Here is a 14,101-nt window from a genome sequence, read left to right on the forward strand (position 1 = left end):
AACACACAAAATGTCGCCCAGCAGGCTGCAGCACTTTATTAATAAAGATAATAAACCATAAAAAGAAAGAAAATAAAAGACATTTCTGATTAAACAGTCACATCTGGATCGATGTGATGATGTTAAACAGCTGATCACATGTTCCTCTTTATGATAGATTATATTTTATAATAATAACATCTTTAAACCTCCTGATGAAACACATCTGTTACAGATATATAAACATGTGTCTCAGGTGTTAAAGGTGACACACCTGTCTTAGTAAATCAATCAATAACAAGTCTGAACTCTCTTGTTGCTAGGAGCGGCAGCCTCCCGCAGCGCGCTCTCTGATTGGCCCGCAGTCCGTCACTTCGGGCCAATCAGACGCCAGGAGTCACGAGGAAAGGAGACACGGGAGGAAAGAGGTAAAAACTGATGAACTATCTATCAAGAAATGAAATAATATCAAAGCACAGTGCTAGTATAGCTGCGATGCTGATTTAAGATGATAAAAATCAGGTTGAAGAACGTTATTTCGCTAACTGTACATGTAATGTTAGCTAGGTCTGACGTCACTTCTGTGTAAAGTAAGCTAACGTCAGGCTACAAAAGCTAATATTGATTCAACGTCTGTCAAGGAAAACACGGTAAAGTTACTTTGAATCTTCCAGAAATGAAGAGGAAAGGTAGCATATGAAGTGAGCAAGGTAGAAGGAGGAGATGAGGTGGAAGGAGAGAGAGAAAGGCGACCAGGGAGAGGAGGAGGAGGGAGAACACCACTGCGATGAAGATACGAGGAGGGAGAGCAACACCGAGATGAGGAGGAGAAAGAGAGAGACAAGATAACGTGCAGGGCTCAGACACTGAAAGGGAAAGCAGAGTGCTGAGCATCACCAACCATCTCTAGTCCAGCTGCTCCACATGGTGTGGACATTGTTGCTGTGTAGTAAACTAACTTACATATCAATAAGAACAACACGTGACAAAAACGGACATTTTGCTCATAAAATTAAGGTGCATTTAGGAAAAAGTGCTTAAATGCAAAAGGGACTTCTTCAAATAAATATATATATTCATGTTTGCTTGAATATGAATAATTGTGGAAACTTGTAAGTGAAAGTGTGATGAGATGGGGACAGAGTTTTAATATTCTGTGTACAATGTATTTTAGTTCTATTGCTCAGCTTAAATTCCCAAATTAAATAAATGAACCTAAAAATACTCTCCCAGGCTAAAATGTTAGTGTGTGTTAACACAGTCTGATGGTTATAACTAATCAATGATGGTTCTACATTGATTGTGTTTTTACTAGTTATATTCTATAATGAGTTGAGATGTAATGCAGTTTTAATGTTTCCTCCCCTCCATCTTCTAGACGTATCCATGTCCAGGTGTGAGGTGCCAGTGCAGCCAAAGCAAGAGAGTTTCCCTGAGTCCCTCCAGGAGCAGGAGAATCTTCTGCAGCCACTGGTACAAATCTCACCTGGTTAGAAGACTCGCAGTCCAAACATGCAGCGCACTGTTTTGCTTGTAGGCATTTTTCCCTCCCGATGCTCCAAGGACTGTTTTCATCTCATTCAAGGGTTATCGTAACTGGAAAAAAGCTGAAATGAAAGACAGTGGTTTCTGTTTCTGGTCCCAGCTGTGACTTTACTGAGGTTCACCCAGTGTTAGCAGCAGGAGGACGGTCAGCTCACCTCCCAGAGCCTCCAGCTGAATCACTGGACACTGATTTAGGGACCGTCATTAAATTACTGAGCACAAATATATTATTACAAAATAATTGCAGTTTTTTCTATATCTTCAATGTCATGTGACCCACTGACTCCAAACCAGCAGTATATAAGCAGCGGTATTTAAAAATAAATTAGATTCAACAAATATGTTTCTGCATTGTGCCATTTTTTGTAAGTCTCAATCTGTCATTTTTTTTTCATAAATCTCACCAGTAGTCTTTATTTAAAGGGTTATATTTCAAAATGCTCTAGATTTTGTAAGTTAATGACTCAGAGCACCGCTGCTACAAATATTTATAGGGGAAAAACTGTGTTATTGTTATTTAATGTCTCTTCTTTTACATGTACAGTATACAGCCTGTATGAACCTACTCACACAATGTTTCTGTACTTTTTCAGACTGGGGGCAAAATGGACTTTTATATGACTTCTTTTCAGGTTGATGGAGATGTTCTTATGTAACATACCCTTTTGTAACTCTGTGAGCCTTTTTGTGTAATTTGTTGATACAGCAGCTCAGATTTACATGCATGAAATGTCCCTTTCATGTCTCCTTAACTGCTGTGAATACTGTATATATTGTACTGTATTTCTCATGACTTTATCAGTAAAGACCTGACCTGTCAAACAGTGTTCAATCTACTGAGGGACAAATAGGGAGAATGTGTGCTCTGAGTAAACAATAAAAGCGATGTCCAGCACCTTGTTTGAGTGCCGTGCCCATTTATTACTACAGTGTATTTACGCTCACCTTAGTACAGCTCAGTCCATAGATCTTCATGGGTAAGTTTTTATTTGGATTGTTTCTTCTTGTACAAATGCTGTCTGCAACACTGGCACTCTGACACAGTCAAATCTGTTTGCTTCCCCTCTCACACATCTGCCACTTATCACCTGTGTCTTACCTTAATGCCTTTCCTGTGATAATGGCCCATCTACAGGAGTGTTACCATACTTCCATCTCCTATTAATTGAGATCACATTGTATGGTCACTTATTCCTAATATGTACTGTTTCACATGAAACCTCAAATACAAGACATTGACTGCATGAGATAAAGTTGTCTGTATGAGTTTGTAAATGGCAGCCCGTGTCCTTGTGTACTGTGATTAAATTCAGTATATATACGTCAACCATATGTTGCCACCCCTCAAAAATTCCTGCCCCCCTCTCGCCACCCCATAAATATGTTTCTAGATCCGCCCCTGGATCCGGACCTGATGGATATGTTCATCCTGATATCACGAGCGTTTCGTCAGCACACGTCATCATCGGTCGGAGCAGATCAGAGAGATTAAAACAGCTGATCAGTCTGTTGAGTTAACGGCCGCTGTGATGGCGGCTTTGAGAGGCACGAGCACGCACGGAACTTCCTGTTTGAGAAAGGCTCGCTTTCTACTTTACAAAATAAAAGTCTATCTACTCTCTGAGCTGAAGAATACATGATAAAAGTTGTAATAAGGGAACAAATTCACAAATGTCACAAAATAAAGAGAAACACTAAAACATCCCTCATTAATCTGAAGTGGTTTATTTACAGGTCCAGAACTTTAATGGCGTCTGACCACAGTTAGAAACTTCAGACCAAACCTTCGATGGAAATACTCACCAAAAGTCAAATATATATACATATAATGCATAAACTAATTATTGCTGTGAGCTTTTAGAATAAAAAGATGATTTAATCAATGAATAAATGGACATTCTTTCATATTTTAACTTTGTGGTACTCTGATGGTACAAAGGTTTCTTGCTGCATAAGTCCTGTCAACAGCTCCATGTGGGTCTTTGTTCACATTTGTGTCATATTTTATCATCTTTAATGAAAATGTTTCATCATTTTTGACCAATACCTCAATGTTTTACTTAAAACTTCTGTCAGTAAAATGTAGTGAACACAGTTCATGCAGCAAGCTTTGCTCCTGGTGTTATAATAAAGGCAGATTCAGGGTTTACTGAGGTTCTGAAGCTGTAATCTACACAAGTGGCCTCACAGAGACTCCAGCAGTGAAGAGAGGCTCCAGAGGAGGAGGATGATCCCAGAAGAGCAGCAGCCGGCTGGTCAGGAGGGACTGCAACAGCCCAGCAGCTCAGTGGATTAAAAAGGGAAACTTCAGGTCACAACTCAGGTTTTATTTGCAGCTGCTGTGAACCGGAGGAGAAGCCGGAGAGTGAGATGCTCCCAGCTAGCTTTAGTTTCTCACACACCTTCATGTACAGACATGAAGATCAAATCTGACTTATATTATATTATATCATATTATATTATATTATGATGCTTTCACAGAGTTTATGAAAGAAATTGGCTTTAAACAGAGCACATCAGACCCATGTGTGTTTGTAAGATCTGGACAGGAGCTAGAAATACTAGCTGTGTATGTTGATGATCTGATGTTGATCACAGAATCAACAGAAAGCGTGGATGAGTTGAAACAACCTTTCAAGAAGCGCTACAAGATGAAGGACATGGGGAGCTGTCCTATATCCTGGGCATCTCTGTTGTCCAAGATAAAGCAAAGAACTGTGTCTTTCTTCATCAGAAGCATCACATTGAAACCATTTGTCAGAACCCCATTGCAACCCCTGCTGATGCAAATGTAAAGTTGAGAAAAGATGATGGTGTCAGTAAACCCGTGAAGCCCAAGCACTTATCAGTCCATGGTAGGTAGTTTACTGTACGCTGCAATGGCCACACCACCAGACATAGCACAAGCAGTGAGTGTTGTGTCAAAGTTCAATGCAAATCCAAATGCTGCATATCTGACGGCTGTGAAGAGAATGTTTCCATACTTGATGGGTACAGTGAACGTTGCCCTCAAGTATGAGCAGTCAGAGTCAGGAACTGTGATTGGTTTCTCAGATGCTGATTGGGCCGGAGATCAGGATGACCGTCGCTCAACAACTGGTAATATATTGTTCCTGAGTTGGTTCAGCAAGAAACAGGCAACTGTTGCACTTTCAACAGCAGAAGCTGAGTATGTGGCACTCAGCCAAGCAGCTCAAGAAGGTACCTGGCTGAAGAGATGCTGACTGATCTTGGAATGAGTGATTCTCCTACAGTGACCATGGAGGACAATCAAGGAGACATCACAATCACAAAGAATCCTGTCAATCATTCTAAACATAAAAACAGACTAAACACATAGACATTCACTACCATTACATTGGTGAATGTGTGCAGAATGGGCAAATACGAGTGCAGTATTGTCCAACAGTTGATATGAAGGCAGATATGTTGACCAAGCCACTGACAAGACAAAAGTTTGAGTACCTCAGAGGAGAGATTGGACTTTACCCTGTTATAGTCTGCCTAATATGCTTACTGTACTGTTTACTGCTCAATGTGTTATGGAACCTGTGAGCAAGGTAAAAAGAAGTAAGGAAAAAAATCTTAGATTTATAATTTTGATATTATTTGTGAGGTCAAGCACTGATCTTAGTTGTGGAAATTGCTCAAGTGCTTAAATGCTGGTGTAAAATTAAGTGGGAGTGTAAAAACAGTAATTTGACAGTGTTGAGAAGGCGTTGTACCGCCACCTAGTGACTGCTTTTGAAAAGTGTTTTCTGTTCTGAATAAAGACACGTGAAATAACGACACTCACACACCTTCATGTACACAGACATGAAGATCAAATCTGATGGATCAGAGTCACTTTTAAATTATATAATATTTATTATATTATACTATATTATATTATATTACATTACATTACATAGTATATATGGAGCACGTACATGTAGTTCAATATAAATTAATCTAGTGGTTGAATTAGAGGTAGCTGTGCTCTTCATTATACACTCATTATGTAACTTATGTAGGCTACTTCTTGGAGAAAGTCCCCAGACTCCCTTAAAATATGTCTCAGTTTTATGAGTTGAGTTAAGAGACACTTTATAAACTCTGTGAAACTCTGTCTACATCACTGTCTGAACTATTCGAGCCTTCTTGTTCATTCGGCAAATGTTTTACATGAAGATATTCCTTTCTTTGTGTTAAAATAACGACATGTTTTACATGTTAGAATGAAAACAGAGGAGGTTCGGTTAACGTGCAGCTGCGAGGTTTGTCCCGATGGACAGTGACAGTCTGGATGTGTTAGTGCTCTTTGTACTTTCAGTTAATATTCTGTTGGGAAATCTGTATGATGGTTTGCGATACTGCAGGATTATGTTTCGATCCGATACCGAGTAAATACAGCGCCGTTACCGCCAACACTGATACTTTTTGATAATTAAAGTGGCTGTATCATAAATGTGTTAAATCTGAATGCATTTTCATGACCTTTAAGTGTTTTTGTGATTTTTCCTTTGGAGTATTAATTAGACAAAACCCAGAACAGAATTTGGGCAACGTTTTGTAAATAGAAAATACTTTATCAACATAATAAAAGCTTTTGTCCAGAAACAACAGAACAGTAACAAAACATTTTTCCCCATACATTGTCATTTTCAGAAACTCTTGGGGAATTGGCTAAGTGAAATAATAAGATAATTAAGTCTGTAGTACAACTACTTGCAGTTTAGATATAGTAATCATACAGTATCTCTTTCACAGTCAATATTTCAATGGGATAAATGTTATCAAGTTCTGAGCATTATTTATACTTTTTGAGTTGCTCGCACCTCATTGGTCAGCCAGGGTTTCTGGTTTTATGACACAGACATCTTCTATGCATTTGTGTTTGTATCCAGTTACAGCTTCTGCATTCTGCTCCACATTGACTGTTTGCTGGCCAGTGGCTGTAACTTTAAACATAAAGCAGACAGAACATTCAAAGCAGTCCTGCAACACACTTATGCCCAGTCAGAGGAGCCCAGGTGGGGCGGCGGACTGCTTTAAAAGCCCCCTTGATGTTAGTGTACTGATGGTGTAGTGTGTAAACTCCCCGAGTCACAGAATCTCATGTTGGTGATGTTGGACTCGAGCTCCTCTACCTTCACTTCAGTCTATGTGTCATCCGAGTCCTGCGTGATCTTTTAATGAAGCGATAGGAGAAGATATTCGGTCTCAAATCAATGTCAAATCACGAAGTCTGCCAGCCCTTTCTGTTCCTGACCCAGTATATTATACTATATAGAGTTGAATAGTGCATGAATGTGTTCTTCCATTGGATTGGTCCGTTGGCTCTCGACCTTTAACAGGATTGGCTCGTGGATCTGACTCCATCTCCCGCCTCGTTACTATCTGACTCCATGTGACCTCCACGTGCAGCTGCTGCCGGTAGTCCTGGCTGTGTTTCCTCTTTCTCTGCAAAAAGAGCAGAACCTACACTTCCAGTTCCTAACTGCAGAAACTGCTGCCCTTTGGTTGACCTACAACCAGAGGAGGCTCGTCCATAGAGGCAGAGGAGGCTGGTCCATAGAGGCAGAGGAGGCTGGTCCATAGAGGCAGAGGAGGTTGGTCCTCCTCTATTTTTGGGAGGCAAGAGGAAGATCCATTTTTTTTTAAGAAAGAGTAACTGGTTGAAATAAATCATTACCAAATCTCAGTATCATTTATAAAATATTATATATATATTATATGATTAAAAAAGTTTCTTCTTTGGAAGAAAATCCACTTAAAACGGTTGAACAGTGACAGCTGCAGACGGAGGAGACAGAGCAGTCTGTGAGAGGAGCAGGGAGCAGGAAGGTGGGGGCTAGAGGAGGACGGAGGGCTTCTGTCCTCCGTGGGAGGGATCTCCTTCCATTCACTCAATGCATTCAGGATTTTTTCATGCTGATCTATGATTGGCTAAGACACGTAAAATGACGCGCTAAGGGAGGACGTCCTCCCTTACCAATCAGCAACCAGAATACAAGATTGACAGCAGGTTAGTCCAATAAGACTTCCCAAATTTCATTCTCACGTTTATACAACCGTAAACAAAAAATACTTCTATGTACCGTATTGACCCGAATATAGTACGAGTTAGTTTTTTTTTTCGATTAAAATTATGTGAAAAAGTGGGGTCGTCTTATAATCGGGGTCTAACCGTTGACACATGCTGATAGTTGTCTGGGTCGCCACGCGACAGCAACGGCAGAGGGCGCCAGCTTATTGTAGAGACGTCACTGACACTGTGGCTGCGGTTATCTGTCAATCACAGCGGAGAAGAAGTGACAGGAGATGAAAAATGGAGAGACGCGGTGATTTTACGGAGCAAAGTGGATCTAGTGTGGCAAGTTAACAGACATCTAAGGCAGAGCTATGATGCTGATTTTAAGATAATGGAGATCAATGCAGCGGAGGCGCCAAACAACTGTCAGCCAGCCAAGAAATATGGAGTTACGGAGTGTAACGTCCGAAGATGGCGGGTCCAAAAAGATCGTCTGAAAACGCTAACAGTAAGAGAAAAGCTTATCGTGGTCCTCTAAGCGGCCGCTTCCAAGAGATTGACAGGAAGGTGTGTGAGTTTGTTACTGAGAAACACATTTTGGATATCAGAGTCTTTTTCTGAAGATTAGTCTTGAAAAGAGGGGTCGTCTTATTATCAGGGTCGTCCTATATTCGGGTCAATACGGTATTTTACAGCTTTCACTGCCAGCCATGCTCGGACAAGAAATATGGAGTTTTCAGCGATATTGGAATCGGTTTCAAAGGAAATATAAGCAAATTTCTGATAGAAAAAAAAACTGTTGGGAGAAATCAGAGCGAAGCAGTCAGAAAAATAATTCATAGTTTTCGTTTCGTTCGTCCTGCTGGAGGACGTAAAGTTAGCGGCACGACCGGGCGATTGTGATGAGTGATGTGTGTGATGTCCTGTGCTGTCGTGAAGTATGTACATTGATTGCTGTGGTAGCACAGTGAGTAGAGCAGGTGACTGGGGATCAAATCCCGGAAGATGTATACAGTGGTATTTTTTTGTCTTGTATATTAGCCATTTAATAAAATGTTTTTTAAAGAATTCTTATAAGTCATTGTTTTATTGCTTAGTTTTCATTAAATAATAAGTAGTTGACTTGTATAAAATAACATGACACCGTGGACTGGTTTTCCTCCTGTCCTCCTCAATTTTTTCAGTCACCAGCCGCCACTGCCTACAACGTAGACACTTCGGAGACCTTAGAAGGAGTAAACACAGACAATGTACTTTCCACCTCCTTATCTTGCTATTTTCACTTCTGCACATTTCTGCTTTGTAAATTATCACACTTCTACATTGCTCATGTGGCTCCTTTCTCTACACTAGTTCCCTATAATGCAGTGATCAATAATTGCAGCTAAAAATGAACGCACAAAAATATATTTTATTTACAGTGATGACAGGGAGAACCTTCTTCATGTTGGCCTGGTTGAAGTCTGCAGCAACAGAGACCTCTCCAACAGGATGTGTGGACTGTAGCTCACTGATGGAGCAGTACTGAGTGTTCAAGACCTCCTCAGTGTCTTCACTGGGGAAATGTATACTGCCATGATGACATCACAGTACGTTCCCTGGGTATGTAGAGAGGGCGACATATAACAGTCAGGAGTTTAATGTAGGAGAGCAGTGACTAGAGACTATTGTGGTTATTTGTAGTTATTTATGTATATTCACTCCAGCAGCCTGAGTTTTACCCCTGAGAGTTCAGCTCCTGACCGCCCAGAATGATGTTAGCACCTCCATGTAAATGGTGTCCGGGACGGTTGAGTTCAGCCAAATCTCAGTGAAAATCAGGGCTCAACAGTCTCTACTGTCCCTCCTGGAGGCTAATTTCCAGCCTCAGGTAGCATGAATTCAGACTTTCTACAAGGCGACATTATGATGTTGTTATTTCAGTATCCTTCTGGTTTGTTCATTGCGGTCAAATCACAGAAGAATCTCTTTGTTTTGGGTTCACATCAATGTGGCAAGACAGATCTATTGTTTTTAACCTGTTAAGAAGCTGCCACTCAGTGGAGACAGATGGACAGATGCTACACAGCTGAGAACTGTTCACCTGTTAGCTTCAGGTAGCGCTGGAAGCTGCAGACTCTGGCTGGGTGCCACGCGTTCACGGTTCTATTCACGTTCTATTCACGTTGTGCGAGTAGACATGATTAAGAGTTAACAACCCTGCAGTCAAAAAAGTGTGAGTAATGCAGCATGAATATTTTCTTCGCGTTTTGTCTGAATGCAGCATAAAAGCTTTATTGTGGGCGCAAGAAATTTGAAATTGGAGGTTATCAAGGAGCATGAAGCGTCAAAATGTAGGTGCAGAAAAGAGCTTAAAATCAACATTTAACATGTGATTGTATTGTTGTTGATTGTTTTTCTTTTTTACCTAAACAAATGTAGAATTTTCAGAAGTAAATTTCCAACACAATATTACACTTTCACACTGTTTGAATTGATCAATATTTCTCATGATGTTCATGATGACTGTGGTGGACCAGAACCAGCCGGGAACTAAGTTCCAGATAGACATTTACAATCAGGGACTGAAGACAGGACAGTAGACTCTCCTGAACCTGAGGCTGAAGACAATGATGATGTTTGCAGTGAGATCAAAGAACCTCAGTCAAGTTTAAACTCTCAGAAAAACATTGAAGTCCCTGTAAGTGGTGTAGGATGTGGTACTGACAAGGAACAGTTTACTTCCTCTGACTGTGATGAAAGATCTAGCAAAAACTCAAAACTGAGGATTCGTAAGAGGATTAAGACCGGAGAGAAACCATTTAGTTGTTGTGACTGTGGTAAAAGATTCAACTACCAGTGCCATCTCGACAGACACAGAAAGATTCACACAGGAGAGAAACCATTTAGTTGTTGTGAATGTTGTTAAAGATTCAGCTGACAGCAAAATCTTATCACACACATCAGGTTTCACACAGGAAAAAAACATTTCTTTTCTCTGAATGTGGTAAATAATTGAATAATGAATTTAGACATAAGAGAAGTATAACCCGACACATGGCCGTGCACACAGGAGAGAAACCCTTCTGTTGAAGCGGTTGTGAGAAAACATTCACCCGGGGTGGCACGTTAAATCGACACAAGTGAGATCCTTTTATCACGTCACAGCTTCATCATAACCAAACTTAGAGGTTCAGCTGAACAGATGGAAACAGAAACGGAACTGAAAGTGGGAAGTCAGACTCGGAAAGTATTCAACCAAACGGTGTGAGTTAAATGTTAAATGTTCTCACGGTTATTTTTGTGTTTTGTTCAGTGTTTCAGTTCTTGAGGAAACTGAATGTGTTCTATTTAAATATGTTGAAGTTGTGTTTGGATGTAAATCAGGGCCCCTTTCACAAAGAATCTTAAGACTAAAAGTAGCTCCTAACAGGTGAATTTAGGAGCAACTCCTAAAAATAATGGGCGTGCCAGTCGTAACTTTAGGACTCTTAATTTTTGAAAATAAGAGTTATTCACAAAACACTTTAAGCCTAAAAGTAGCACCTAAGTCTGGGAGACCTTAGAAGTAGTCCAGAGGACTCCTAACTCACTAAGACCTGGTCACAGCCGAATGTTTTGGAGATGCTAAATGACAGGGAATTATTAAAACGATGTTGGACCGCGAAGGGACTGAAGTTGTGGTTGAGTTGGTGAGGGACGCAATAACGAGCTGCCAGCTCTTCGCACATACTAGTATCACCTGGGGACCTCAAGTGATTTAGAAAATATCCCACCACACGCAGCGCATTTGCACAGGATAAGCGAAGTCTGTGTTTTAACTCGGATTTACTGACATTATCTCCCAGGTTGATCGTACCGGAGCCCTTGTTGGAGCAGCGCAACTGTTAGATATGGATATTTTTATTATAATAACTGGTGAGCCTGTTGAAAGATAGAAAAATGTTCCTTACCTCATGCTGCCGTGTATTGATTAACTGATATTTTATTCCAAAAGTCGTCATAAATAAAGGGAACCACCACATTTAACAGCCTGGAGGGCGCAAGTAGATAAACCCGGTAGAAACAGTGCCCGCCCGTATGCGACACTCCTTGAAGTACAGCAAACGCACCCGCAAAGAAGCAGGTATAATCTGATTGGTCAACAGTAGTTGGCCTTCTATTGGTTGACAGTGTTGATACACAAGAAAAATCCGTGAGCAGAACTTGACCTGTGAGCAGGTGTGTGTTCTGAGCACGTGCACTTAGATCTGAGAGCGCAGAGGGCACATTTGAATGCGAGCGACATTTTTGTGTGCAAGAAGGAGAAATGTGAGCACAGGCATGTGATTTTTTTAGTTCAAGCAGACATTTTGAAAGAAAGCAGAAGAAATTTAAATGCAAGTGTAGCCTGAGCACCCTCACCCCTCCTCACAGCGGGGTGCTGTGTCTCTCTGGTGCACTGATTGATGGGCGGTCACTCCTCTATATAGCAGGTGGTTTCACCTGGCGCGCCCTCTCCTTTTGCCGTTCTGCTCGTCCTCAGTGGTGGCGGAGTGGATGTCAGCGTGGCGAAGCTCAGGTGGTGTGGCTCTGCTGGCGTTGGAGCGTCCTTGGCATCTTCACCACAGATGCACGTTATCTCTGCAGATGCACGTTATCTCTGCAGCGCACAGGTAAGGCGCAGTAAAGCGCACCGCTGCCTCTTCTCCCCACTCACTTGTCGATTGTGTAAATGTGACACAGTTGTCTCCGCTGCAGTGTGGCAGACTGCTGGTGCCGTGGGGCTGGGTCGTCCCACTGGAAGCCCATCTGGGTGTCGTTGTGTTCTCCACGTGGTAAGTCGGCGTTGTCCGCTCCTCGCTTTCCATTCTGTTGTTCCGCCTCCAGCTGATTGCTATTTTGTGTGTTGCCTTAGAATATTTATTCTGACTCTCCACAACGCTGTGCCGGTGAGGTCCAGAAACACCGAAACCATCACCTCCTGGACCTCCTGCTGTTTTGTTATACTGCAACTGTGTTTTGTGTCTCCTCGGCTCTTCGGAGCTGCGTCGGAGGTCAATTGACCTCAGAGGCTTGTAGCGGAGCTGGCACCGGGGCTTAGATTGCTGCCCCTGGGAACTTCATTAATTAATTAATATAATTAAGATTTGTATTGTGTTTTGGGAATGAGACTCCTCTATTAATTCAGTTAACATGGTTTAATAACCTTTTTCTTGATTTGGGTTTTTGTTTATTTCCCTGTTATTCAATTAATGTATTGTTATTCAATTAATGAATTGTTTGTGTGTGTGTGTGTGTGTGTGTGTGTGTGTGTGTGTGTGTGTGAGATTCTTTTTGTTTGTGGGCCCCTGACGGTGACCTAATCCCTGGTGGTGGACCCTTTTCTTCACGAATGTGTGTGTGTGCAGTGTCACGGGTGCTTTTGTTAATTCTCCCTCCCTTGATTTGATTTCGGGCACCAAGGTAACCTCAGCCCTGTTCACCCCTTCATTTGGCCACAGCCTAGCAGCAAGTGAGTCAGCCAATGATGTCTGTTTTATTAATTAACTGTTAAATAAAACTGTGTTTAGATTTTTCTAAAAACGTCTCTTGCCTGTGGTAATTTCGGACTGTGCGACCTGTAATAAAGGTAATCAATTATTCCTTTTCCACAATTAACCATTTCCTGGGGCGAAACTCCCCAGGTGGCGTTGTCGGTGACACCTTACTACCCTCCACTTGCCACACAAGCACAAAATTTGAGCACGAGGAGAAAAAATCTGAGCTGTGTCACTGAAAAGGAATGAAATCATGCTCTTAAACTGAAAATCTGTGCTCTTGACTAATGACATGATTCTACTGCTGCAACGTTTGCTGCAAATCCATCGCCGACTTCCGAGTGCTGTCCTGACACAAGTTGTTGCACGTGGGGATAAAACACTTCTGCTGTCAGGTTTGTAGTCCGGCAGATTAAGTCCAAATTCCAGGACAATCGTTCACTTTGTGATACGAGCACCAAATTTTGCATGAATAATGCAGAGACCCTACTTTTTGAGAAAAGCCTGTTAGCCACCTGAAAATCCAATATGATGGCCATTTTTCAAGATGGCGGCCACATAAAATGTACCAAAACCCCTTTTCTATTGTAGAATGGTAATGGCTGGGCATATTTAAAAGATCTAGACATCGAATTGTATGTATTTTGAGTAGACAAATCCAATGATGCAACTAAAAAAACTGTTTCAAGGTAGGGGTGGGTGATATGGGCAAAAAACAATATCTCGATATTTTGGGGGATTTTGGCGATAATGATCATCAGTCGATATCCTTTAAAATGTGATTGGAACTGTCCGAGTTAGGGCTTGTGTCCACCAAACGTGTTTTCAGTGCTGAAGGCTCTCAAAAACTCTTTTTCCGAGTGCCCAGCGGTGTGAAAAGTTGAACAGATTTCAACTTTAAGAAAAACACTCATTTATTTTCATCCATTTTTGTACTTTTGAACTCAATAATTGAACTACAATGTAGGAATATTGAATTCTGTAAACATTCAGCTGTCAGGTAAATTGTGCTGCAGTGCAGACAAACAAGAGCATATGATAAAATAAAAACAGTAGCATTTGTAAC

General features: G+C 41.3%; 1 long non-coding RNA gene across 1 annotated transcript; it reads left to right on the forward strand.

Moving 5' to 3' along the window:
- The first annotated feature begins 349 nt into the window (after positions 1-349).
- On the forward strand, positions 350-1,613 carry LOC115577597 (uncharacterized). The gene is made up of 2 exons (XR_003983222.1): positions 350-407; positions 1,358-1,613. It is a non-coding gene; the product is annotated as an uncharacterized LOC115577597 (long non-coding RNA).
- The last annotated feature ends 12,488 nt before the right edge of the window (positions 1,614-14,101 follow it).

This window comes from Sparus aurata, unplaced genomic scaffold, assembly GCF_900880675.1.
Source record: "Sparus aurata unplaced genomic scaffold, fSpaAur1.1, whole genome shotgun sequence".
Taxonomy (NCBI): Eukaryota; Metazoa; Chordata; class Actinopteri; order Spariformes; family Sparidae; genus Sparus; species Sparus aurata.